This window comes from Tursiops truncatus, chromosome 20 (genome assembly GCF_011762595.2).
Source record: "Tursiops truncatus isolate mTurTru1 chromosome 20, mTurTru1.mat.Y, whole genome shotgun sequence".
In the NCBI taxonomy this organism is placed as follows: domain Eukaryota; kingdom Metazoa; phylum Chordata; class Mammalia; order Artiodactyla; family Delphinidae; genus Tursiops; species Tursiops truncatus.
Window position 1 is genome coordinate 3624038 of NC_047053.1, and position 12060 is coordinate 3636097.

Here is a 12060-nt window from a genome sequence, read left to right on the forward strand (position 1 = left end):
CACCAGGGAAGCCCTAAGTCTTTCCTACTTATTCTTTGCCAGGAGTTGATCTCTCTCCAGCTGCCGGTTAACTGGGGTCGGTGTAAACCATCCTCAGGAAAAATTCTTTCCTCGCTTCCGAAAGTGCTGAGGAAAAAAAAGTCGCGAGAAAGAAGGGAGAAATTAACAAGGAGTTAAAGGCTGGGGGAAATTTTCCTGGTCAAAAAGTGAGTGTGAAAGTCACGTGTAGAAAGTTTTGTCCGGATATGAGGGTGTTGAGGACGTTAGGTGAAGAAAATGTTCTCCCTTCCCATGAATAAATATCAAAGCCAACATTCGCCTTCATTTAGGAGACGGTTCGGTTTGCTGACCTGTTACACGAATTATTAGGTGGTGGTTTTTTTTTACCATCGATGTTTTTTTCTAAGTCAAACGTCAACTCGGAGCAAATCGATCCCCGAGTTGCACCTCAAGTCCACTCCAAGCCTGTCTCCCGGGTTTTCCTCCGCAAAGTGACCCTCCCGGTCGGGGCGGGGACCGAACTCTGCTGCATTCTTGCCCCGCGTTCCGGTTGGAAGCTCGGGTGCTCCAGTCACCCCGGTGTCACTCAGGAAGTTCTGGATGCCGGCGACCCGGAGGGGCCAGCGGGCCTCCCACGCCTGGCCCCGCGCGGTTCCGGGACAGAATGTTCCTTCCGATCCCGACCCCCGCGCGGCTCCCGGCTGAGCGCTGCCCCCGCTACCTTCCCGGTCCGCGCGGGCGGCGGAACCACCAAGCCCCGGGCACCCTGCTGCGCTGTCCCCTCGCTGTCCCCTCTCGAGGTAGTGTCCCGAGTCCCGCAGTCCCGCCCCGGGCCCGGCTCCCCTCCGTCGGGAGCACACAGAGGAAGCCCGTAGGCCATGAGCATCTCTGATCGAGAGAGGGGGCGGCGACCCGGGAGGGTTTGGGTGACCCTGCGGCCCCCCACCGGGCCCCCGCGCCCAGCTGTGCTCTGCGCGACCCCCTGGTAACTCTCAAGCCCAAGACATCTTCTTATAGAACGGCTGAGGGGAAAATAATTTAGGAGGAGGATTTCCTCCTCCTTTTATATTCTCAGGGAAATTTTCTTTCCAGTCCTCTTTTCCCCTCTCCTTCTTCGGAAGTGATTTATCTACCGTTAGTTTTTTAATTACATTAACTTATTATAAGTTTATTTTAAACTTCTAAAACATGAGAATATATTTCTGAGCGTTAGCTTAGACGGACTTTTTTTTTTTTTTTAAGCGACAGGGAAAATGTTAGTGTCTCCGAAGGGTTTCTTCAAATTCACATTATTTCGGGGGGAAATGAAGTCCCTCCTATCCTGAGGCGGCTTAGAGTTTGTGGACTTCTGTGGATTTGGGGGGAGGGGAATAGTGGTTTATGATTTGTGCGTGTTCAGGCGAATTGTAGCTCCCACATGGCTAACTTCAGGCCTGGTTGGGTGTGAATGCCATGGTTTAAATTTTTTTGTTTTTTTGATAATCCTAACAAAAATGGTGTCTGTCCTGCGGGTTAGTAAAGTCCAGTGTAAAAGAAAAAAGAGTGAGCGAGTCCGCCGGCTATATTTAGGACTTCTTTTTCCGGGGGTGAAAGGAAGGAGAGAGAGGAAGCAAAGGCATGGGCATCAGAAATTGCCCGGAGAGTTCCGCGGAGCCCAGCGCTCCCCAGGCCAAGTCGCCGCCGAGGCCACCCGAGCGCGTTCGGCCCCGACCGCCCAGCAATCGGCAGCGCGCAGAGCTGGGCTCCGCGGCCTCACGCGCACGGTGATCCGGCAGTGAGCAGCGCCCGGCGGACCGTTACGTGGGGCGGGGCGGGGCGGGGCGGGCGGAGCGGACCTGCACAGTGACCCCGCGCTCTGACCCTTCCGCCCACTCGCCTGGTCCGCTCGCTGCGCTCTGGAGCCCAGAGACGCGCCCCGAAATCTCCAGGCGTGGGGGCCGCCGCAGGTTCTGCGGAGGCGCAACCCGAGGCCAGCCTGTGCGGAGTTGGTGGCGAGGCTGACCGTGAACCCAGCTGGAGCCTCTGCCCCCAGTCATGGCTCAGCAGTCAGGGGTGCCCCACGCCCGAGCCTGGCCGTCAGCACAACGCGGCCACCCAGACCCGGAGAAAGGGTTCCCTTGGATAAACTTATTCAGAAGTTTTGCCCTCGAGAAACCTGCAGAGGAGCGAATTGAATTTGAGCACAACTGTAGGGTTTATGTTTTCTTTCGGTTGGCTTGTTGCGCTTACCTAATGGGGTGCTCGCCTCGGGCCTCGGTCGGGTTAACGTGGCAGGCAGCCCCTCTCCCTCAGAAACGCACAGGCCGCCTCACGGGCCACCTCCTGTTCCTCTTCCCCCAGGTCCTGCTGCCCACGACCCCCGTCGGGTCACTCTCTGGCCCTAAAATTCCCCGCCTGTAGAGTAGGATACTTGAGCCGAAAGATGCCCAAGATCTCTTACGCCTGAAGGTTCTCTGGTTCTGGGCTCGAGCCCCCGCCGCTCCGCCCACCGACCCTCCAGCTCCCCCGGGGGCCGGCCCCCCAGCTGCCCGCCGCAAGGGTCGCACTTCCTGGGCTGCCTGAGCTGTTGGCCCGGAGCCCGGTTCCCGTCACCGAAACCCGTGTCCCCCCGCCACGACTCCGCAGCGAGGCGGGCCCCGGGTTGGCGACTGCAGGCTCGCTCCGCCCTGTGCCCCACTGCGCCCAGATGCCCGCCCGCAGGGGTCGCTCCGACGGCTGCGGCGGTGGGGAGAGGGTCGCGGCGCCCTAGCGCCCAGAGGAGGGAACCTGTCCCCGGCGCGCCCCGGACCCACCCTCTCCTTGCGGGGAGCTGCCGGCCAGAGGCGGGCCTTTGCCCGGGCCCGCAGCTCAGGCTGGCCAGGCAGACGCGGGATCTGACACCGCGTGGCCTGAGGGCTCCGCCGAGAGGAAACCCTTTCCCAGGCTGCGCTCCAGCTGCACCTCGGGGACCGTGTGCCCACCGGGCTTAGTTGGACACATCGCCTCGCGACGTCGCAGGCGCGTGGCCGTCTAAGAGGAGCCCTCTGCACATCACAGAAGAGGGATGATGGCTCTTGTCTTATGGATAAAAGAAGTTTGGTGCCCAGATTGCTTTGGTGGCTGGTGTCCAGAGGAGTCAAGGTCGTGTGCTGATTCCGGCTCCCTGGCCCTCGTGGCCCCCTGCTCTGGGCCCACAGCTTCCCTGGCCCTCGGCCAAGGGGCAGGGCGTGGTGGGGAGACTGCAGAACAGGTATTTATGCCCCAGGATCCCTCTCCGCTGGGTCATCAGAGGCTGGTGGCTTCCTGTCCGGCAAGACACAGCTCCTGCTGGGAAGTCCTCCCACACAGCCTTGCTGTCACCAGGTTCTGGAATGGCTGTCCGCCTGGCCTCTGCGGGCCTAGGGGGGTGACGACACCTCCCCTTTCCAGCGTCAAGGCACATGCCCTCCCTGTGTTCTCCCCTCCAGCATCTTTTAAGTAGCTGCCACATTACCCAGCGGGAGTGTGCCCTGTCTTTCCTGCCAGGACTCTGACTTTGGTACGCCAGGGCTGCATTACTTTCTCTCATCTGGTTCCCAACCACTTACCGGCTGTGTGACTTTGAATAAGTTCCACACCTCTTCTGAGCCTGAGCTCCTCTCCTACAGAAGCCTTCAGCCCCCTCTTCCTCCCCTAAGCTCTCCTGGCCGTGGAAATGCAAGGCCAATCCTGCCTTCAACCTTCTGGGCCTGAGCTGCTGAGTTGCGGGAAGAGATGGTGCCTTAGGGATGGTTGGTCCTGCTTCAACTTCCCCACCACAGCCTTCCACGGGCACAGAAGGGCGCAACTCTCCTAAATGTCCCCAGGAGGCCCACTTCCCCAGCTCCTGAGACAGCGTTTCTTACCTTTGATCCCTCCAGCATTTCTCAAAGCCTCTTTGAGAACGTAGATGCTGACGGGGATTGTCTACACCTTCCTACCACCAGACATCCACGCACATTAGCACTCACCCAACTCCTTCCTACCCCTCCTTCTTCCCTCTCGTTGCAGTGGAAGAAGCTGCGGGCCAGCCTGACACACAGTGACCCCCAGTACTGCTCTGGACCTCAGCCCTTCTCCCCTCCCGTCTCCTTGTCCCTGACACCAGTCTCTGCGGTGTGGACACGGATGTGCCAGCCAGACCCCGTTAGTGAAGGACGTGTTGCCCCAGCTGCGGGAGTGCTGTCAGCACACGGCCTCCAGCTGTCAGCACCTCCAGACTGAGGGCCGGAAGTCACGCCCCTTTCCAGGAGGGCCCCATCCAATGACGGAGCAGGGAGAAAAGGCCTGGTCGTCCCAGCAGGCTCCCGGCATTTCTGAGGGCTTCCTGCCCAGTTGGCAGAGGACGAGGGGCCCGTGTCACAGCTGGGATCAGCCCCTGCCCAAGCCTTCCCCCTCCTCTTCCTTCTACAGGTGTTGGTCCCAAGGGCATCGCCCAGGAACCCGACCTGACCTGTGTCCCTCCCTCCCTATGGTATGGTTCAAATCAGTATCCAAACACACTCCTATATATGTATATACACAGTGTGTATATACTTTATAATGCCAGTTATTCTTTTCTAAAAATATTTATTTATTCGGTTGCATCAGGTCTTAGTTGCGGCATGTGAACTCTTAGTTGTGGCATGCATGTGGGATCTAGTTACCTGACCAGGGATGGAACCTGGGCCCCCTGCATTGGGAACACGGAGTCTTACCCACTGGACCACCAGAGAAGTCCCATCTTTTTTTTTTTAAACAATGAACAGCTTATGCATACACTGAAAAATCTGTAAGAAATACAGAGTAGAGTATGACTCTCTAACCCAGATCCTCCAGTTTCTCTCTCCAAAGGCAACCACTGTTGCTAAACATTTTATGCAAATACAAGTAAACGAGTATATATTACTGTGTCTTTTTTTTTTCAAATGGGAGCATTAAGTAAATAGTAATGCCATGATATGGGTGATCATTCCATGTCAGTGTGTGTGTGTGTGTGTGTGTGTGTGTGTGTGTGTGTGAGTTTTTTAAAATGCTAACTATAGATAACTTCCATTTGAAAATGAAGGAATTATTGAAGTAATAAATGTCTCTTTATCCCTGGGAGTACAGTTTCCTAAAAGATTCTGCTAAAGTTAAGAAGAAAATAAAATAACTTTCTAAACTACATATCTTACTTCTAGACAGTATTTATTGACTCCTTGCTTTGAGAAATAATTAACACACTTATATTTGCTTTCACCCTTTCCAAGTTAAAAAAAAATTAACTAGTGTATACTTTATTTCATGTTGTCAAGAAGAACAGACATCAGAGGGCTCACACACACTCCCCCTTTCCTCCTTCCCACCCCCACTCCCACCAAGTGGGGACATGGCAGCAGGTGGCCGTCTGCAAGGCAGGGAGAGAATCTTCACCAGCCACTGAATCGCCCGTCATCTTGATCTTGGACTTCCCGGCCTGTTCCAGAACTCTCACAGTTCCAGGATGGTGAGAAAACAATGTCTGTCGTTGAAGCCAACCAGCGTATAGGATTTTGTCACGGCAGCTCGAGCTGACGAAGACACCCTGCTTCCCCCGGAGGTCAAATCCAGTGGACATGCTTCTGTCTGAATTTTCCATGAGGTCTAAGCGGCGTTAGATTGGGGTGACCATTGGGTCTTCCTTGACACTGCTCACAAGCCACCAGCGTTTCCCCAACACGCATATCAAACCCTCACCCTTTACCGCAGCTTACAAACCCCACCTGCTGCAGCTCTGCTGACCTTCCAGCTCACCTTGTTCTACACTCCAATGACCATGACAGCCCAGCCACACCGGCCTTTATCAACTTCTTCAATATCCCAAGTCCCCCCTCCCACGCCCATCACGTGCCCTTTGCGCACGCCGATTCCTCTCCTTATACTGGCTCTTTCCCTCCTTTTTGCATGACTGGGCTCCTACTAATCCTTAGTTTTCGGTTTAAATATCACACCTTCAGAGCCCTTGTCTGATCATTTTATCAAAAGTAGGTCTTCTTCGAGCCCAGCTCCACTTTGTTTCTTCCCAGCACTTTCAGTAATTTATAACTGTTGTCGTTATTTTGTTTGTTCATTCACTGTATCACTGTACACCCCACCGCCCTTGGCTAGGAACATACTTGCTTTGTTTATCACTGAACACCTGGCATTGGGCCCCGGGTAGGCTTTCAATGTGTATTTGTTGAATAAATGAATTAGTCTGTAAGGACTGAATTAAAATGCATATAAGGTGTCTAATAACGTGCCTGACACATTGTACAAGTTTGGCAATGATTAAATTCCACCTCAGTGAGAATGAGGTTATTTCTACAAAGGTGCTAGGTGTTATTGGTGAAAATTTCAGCAAATTCCCATTGTTTTGGGAAGAGAAAATAGATACACTTTATGGAACCCTTGGAGCAGATTGCCTTAGGGTATTTTTTTTTGTTTTGTTCTCTTTTTATTTTGAATTGTGGTAAAAATACATAAGGTAAGCTTTACATCTTAACCATTTCCTAATGTACAGTTCAGTAGTGTCAGCTACATTGACACTGCTATGCAGCCGATCTCCTGAAATCGTTTCATCTTGCAAAACCGAAACTCTGCTCCCATTAAATAATGACTCCCTCTTCCCCCTCCCCGGCCCCTGGCAACCACCATTCTACTTTGTCTTTCTGTGAATTTGACTACTGTAGGTACCTATTTAAGCAGAATCATACAGTATTTGACCTTTGGTGTCTGGCTTATTTAACTCAGATTATGTCTTCAAGGGTCATCCATGTTGTACCATGTGTCAGAATTTCTTTCCTTTTTAAGGATGGATAATATTCCATTGTATAAACCACATTTTGTTTATCTGTTTATCCATCAATGGACAGTGGAGTTGCTTCCACCTTTGGGCTATTATGAATGATGCTGCTACGAGCAAGGGTGTACCCGTATTTCTTCAAGACTCTCCTATCAATTTTTCTGGATATCTACCCAGAAGAGGAATTCCTGGATCCTACGGTAATTCTCTCGTTTCACTTTTTGAGGAACCGCCACCCCGTGTTCCATGGCAGCTATTCCATTTTACATTCCTACCAGCAGGGCACAAGAGTTCCACTTTTTCCACACCCTTGTCAACACTTGTTATTTTATTTTTTCTGATAGCGGCCATCCTAATGGGTGAGCTCACTGTGTTTTTTTCTTTTTAATTTGCATTTCTCTAATAATTAGCGTGCTTTAGAGTACTTTTACACGTTTCTAGGATAACCTTTTTGTAGTTTATAGGCCCTGTTTATAGGATGGCAGAGTACCTGCCGCAACACAGATGGGGAATTTTCAGTCACTTCAACGTTTAATATTAAACGTAGAACCCAAATCCAGATTCCTTATCAATGCCCTGAAAATCCTGACCTATCTGTATTTTTCAGCCATCAAAATAGGACTTTTTTTTTTTTTTTTTTTTTTTTTGTCCCACTTCTACCATCACAGCCATAAAGGCTGACAGATATGCATCAGGTCTGTACTGAAGCCCACCTTCACAGACTGCTCCTTCCTTCAGGCAGAGAGAGACAGCATGGGGCTGCCCTGGGGGCGAGTGGTTGAGAGTCCGCCTGCCGATGCAGGGGACACGGGTTCGTGCCCCGGTCCGGGAGGATCCCACATGCCGCAGAGCGACTGGGCCCGTGAGCCATGGCCGCTGGGCCTGCGCGTCCGGAGCCTGTGCTCCGCAACGGGAGAGGCCACGACAGTGAGAGGCCCGCGTACCGCAAAAAAAAAAAAAAAAAAAAAAAAAAGAGAGAGACAGCATGTCTAGAAAATGGTAGAAACGGCACCCAGGAGTGCAAATGTCCTATAGTCAATTGCTCAGGGGATTGAAAGCGCTTTTGAAGTAGCAGGTGGCAGCCTGAGAGCCTTTGAACCAGATCCTCCTTACTTATTGGCTAGAGAGGAATCCTGTTTTAATTGAAGAGAAAATCTTCAGAGGTATCTGGGGGCACCAGTGCTTCTTATAACTTATCTCGCAAAGGTCTGTGTACAGCTCTCAGGTATTTCAAACCGGTCCCTCTTCAAGTGGCGGGAAGTAACTGAGTACAGTGTCGTGTGGACTCTAATGTCACATCCACTTCACTATGGACGCTTTCTCCTCTTCCATATCCGACCCTTCTTTTCCACTTTTCACTTTCTCCCTCTGGAGATCACCTCCATAACCTATTCCTCATCTCCGATTCCCAACAGTCCACAAAGAGGCTGAAGTAACAGATAAGTGAGTTTCCCGTTGTCATAAACGCCACCGGCCATTTCCCTGGCTTTGCTAAGTGCATTACTGGAAAAACTGGCCTTAGGAAGAAGATGGGTTTCCTGTTGACTTCCATTAGCGCTTGATGAATTTCTTAACTTTGAGCCTTTGGGAAACCCGTTTGAAATAGGAACGCCTGGTACTTTTTGTGAAGTAAGAGTATGAGTATAAAATAGTGATGCTGACTTCCACTGGCCACCCATGACAATTAGTTATGACATTGAAGGTGGGCTTTGTCTCCATAGCAGTCTGCCCACCTCTCAAAATTCCAGGGGCCAGTATCACACTTTCAATCCCGTATCCATCTGAAAGGTGCAACAGCACAAAGGTGAATCTACCTAAAAAATGAGGTTGGTTTTTAAAACCCAGAGCTGCCTCTTACTTGGTTTCCCTAAGACTGTGTCCCGAGGAGGTTACCAGTATGCTGAAAGTAACACACTGTTCTGGAGTAAAAGCTCTTTGTGGAAATTGTTTGACCATCTGTTCAATGAGTGTTTAACCTGCAGGCTCTGCTCTGCCCACCTTGATTAACTGCGCTCACCGACACTGATTTCTACCTGTCACTCTTCCACTCGAAGACTTTCCGTGGTTCTTGGTTGTGTCCACCTCACTCAACTCTGATTTCATCTGGACAAGGCTGTCTGGTTCTGTCACCTGCCATCCTAGGGCTCTTTGAAAAGTTACTAATGTCTCTGTGCCTCAGTTTCCGTCTGTAAAATGGGTTGGTAATGCTGTCAGGGCTGAGAGCAATGCCAGACCCGTGCTGGCATTAAAGGGATGCTAGCTCTCCTCATCACACGTAAATAAATGACTGTCACAGCCCTCTCCCTTGCCCCACTGCTCTCCTCTGTCCTGTAGCTCATGATGGCCCGTGATTCTCAGATGAAGAAGCGGAGAGAGGGCACCTTCGGAACCTCTGGGGCTGAAAACACACTCAGATGTTCTGATCTAACTCACTAGGGAGCACTCTCCCGCCCTCCAACCCCACTGGCATTCCCTCATGAGAATCACGTGAACCCCTCCTGTTCAGATACCCGTCCTGAAACTTGGCCGATAGTTTAGACCAAGACTGGCCAGGTTAGAAAGGACTGAGAGGCTGAGTGAACAGGAAAGCAGCAGACGCCACTCTGGGCTAGTGGGTCGCTGTTGCCAGATCTCCCGATTTTTCCCAGCAAAGCTAGAAAACTGGATCTTTATGTGAAATTGCCTGCATTTTATATGTGAGGAGATTTAAAAAGTTACATGTTTGAGATAAAATTTAAGAACAGCCTTGGGGGTCATTAATATCTGAGCCAAACACAGGTAGTTCAGACAGAGGAAATCCAACTGCCAACCTCTGACCTTTACAAACCCCTGTTCCTTCCAGAGAGCTCCTGAGAGCAAGAGGACTTCTGACTCTTGTTTACAGACGCGAGCACTGATTTTCAGCAAAGCGAAGGTCATCTAAACCGCAGCAAAAGGGGCCAGACAGAGCTTGATTCCCACTGCCTCCCTCCCCACCACGCAAGAGCCTCCCAATCCAGCCGCCTTTGGGGAGACGCCCAGACCGCTTGCGCATGGCTCATGTTCCCCTATTTATACACATCACCATCCATACACCAACTCTCCCACTTCGTGTAAACCCTCCTCCAACCCTGCCCTGGCGCCAGGCACCGTCCCAGACTGATAGTCGGTGGCCAACGAATTCTTGCTGCTCAAAGTAATTAAAGTAATTAAGCACGTTGGGTTACTGCATTAGAGTAATAGCTTACTTAATGGCCACTTAAATACTCTGTAATGTCAGTCTGTGGTCTGCTTTGGAGCCCCTAGATTATAAAGTAAGTGAGTTTCTGGATTTTTCACTAGCTCAAAGCCTTCGCTGATTCACATCTATTCATGCATTTATTTGTCCTTTCTTGAGCTACCCCTGTGGCTAGGCCCTGTGCTAGTAACAGAAATGCAGTCCATGCCTTCATACCGCTCACAATCTCCAGGACCATCTTGATAGCTTTAAGTGTAGATATTATAAAGGTATCTATTCATTATACAAGTGAAAAGGACAGATTAATTTAATACATGGATACACAGGGGGAATTCGGTTGGAAACTGAGACAGCTGTACACAAGGAATCTCTTCCCCCTCTCCAGGCCTCCTATCTGGTGGCTCAGAAACAAATAGTTATTTCCTAAAGCAACCGAGGAAGCCTGAATGATTCCTGCACAGACTTGGCACCAGAGGAGCAGAGATCCAGAAGAGACCTTGGTGAGCCTTTGCCCCATCCAGGAAGGAATTATTGACCTTTGAAGGCAGCATTTCATGACCTTCCATCCGTCTTTGGCCTCAAGGACTCCTGAGTATAAACACAGGTACTACCTAAGTAATGATTCAAGCAATTAGATCCCATTGGGTAATTCCAGAGAAAGTTTGTTTTGGTGAATTCAGGCTTGCCCTACAAGAAATAATAAAGGGACTCTTTCAGGTTGAAATGAGAGGATGCTGGAGAGCCACTTAAAGCTGGATAAACAAATAAAGATCTTTGATAAAAGTAAATACATGGGCAAATATAGGAGCCAGTATTATTGTTATTTTCTACATGTTTTAAAAGACAAAGGCATAAAAATCAAAGTAATATGATGTTGGACACACAGTGTATAAAGATGTAGTTTGTAACAACAACAACATTAAAGAGGTGGGTAAGGAGCTGTATAAGAGCAGAGTGTGTGCTACTGAAGTTAAGTTGATAGCAATTAAAATTAGATTGTTATAACTTTAAGATTTTAAATGTATCATAGTAACCATGAAGAAAAGATCTATAAATATACACAAAAGTAAGTAAGAAGGAAATCAAAGTGTGTCACTATGAAAAAATCAACTAAACATAAAAGAAGGTAGCAATGGAGGAAGTGAGGGACCAAAAAATCTATAAGACATACAGAACACAAATAGCAAAATGGCAGATGTCCTTCCTTATAAGTAATTACATTAAATGTAAATGGATTAGACCTTCAAAAAGCAGATATTGGCAGAGTGGATAAAGAAAACGTTATCCAACTATGTGTTGTCCAGAAGAGCCTCACTTTAGATCTAAAGACACAAATGAGTTGACAGTGAAAGAATGAAGATATTCTATGCAAATAGCTAAACCAAAAGAGATAGTGATATACTACCATCAGACAAAACAGACTTTAAGTTTAAAAACTGTTATAAGAGACAAAGGAGGACATTATATATTGATAAAAGGGTCAATTCATCAAGATGATATAACAATTAAAATCATATGTGCATTGAACAACAGACACCCTCCCCCCAAAATTTATAAAGCAAATATCAACAGAAGTAAAGAGGGTTATATAGTGATAGTTGGAGACTTCAATACCCCACTTTCAATAATGGATAGAATCATCAGACAGATGATCAATAAATATGGAAATAGAGGATTTGAACAACAATATAAACCAACTGGACTTAATAGACATACAGAATACCCTACTCAACAGCAGCAGAATACACATTTTTCTCAAGAGCATGTGGAACATTCTTAGGATAGACTGTATGTTAGGTCACAAAACAAATCTTAATAAATTTTAGAAGATTGAATTCATGCAAAGTATCTTTTCTGGACACAATGGAATGAAACTAGAAATCAACGGTAGAAGCAAAATAGGAAATTTCACAAATATGTAGAAATTAAACAGCACATTCTCAACAACCACTGGGTCAAAGGTTAAATCATAAGGGAAACTTAAAGATACCTTGAAACAAATGAAAAAAAAACCACCAAAATGTACAGGATGCAGTGAAATTATCCCTTATTAATACTGATG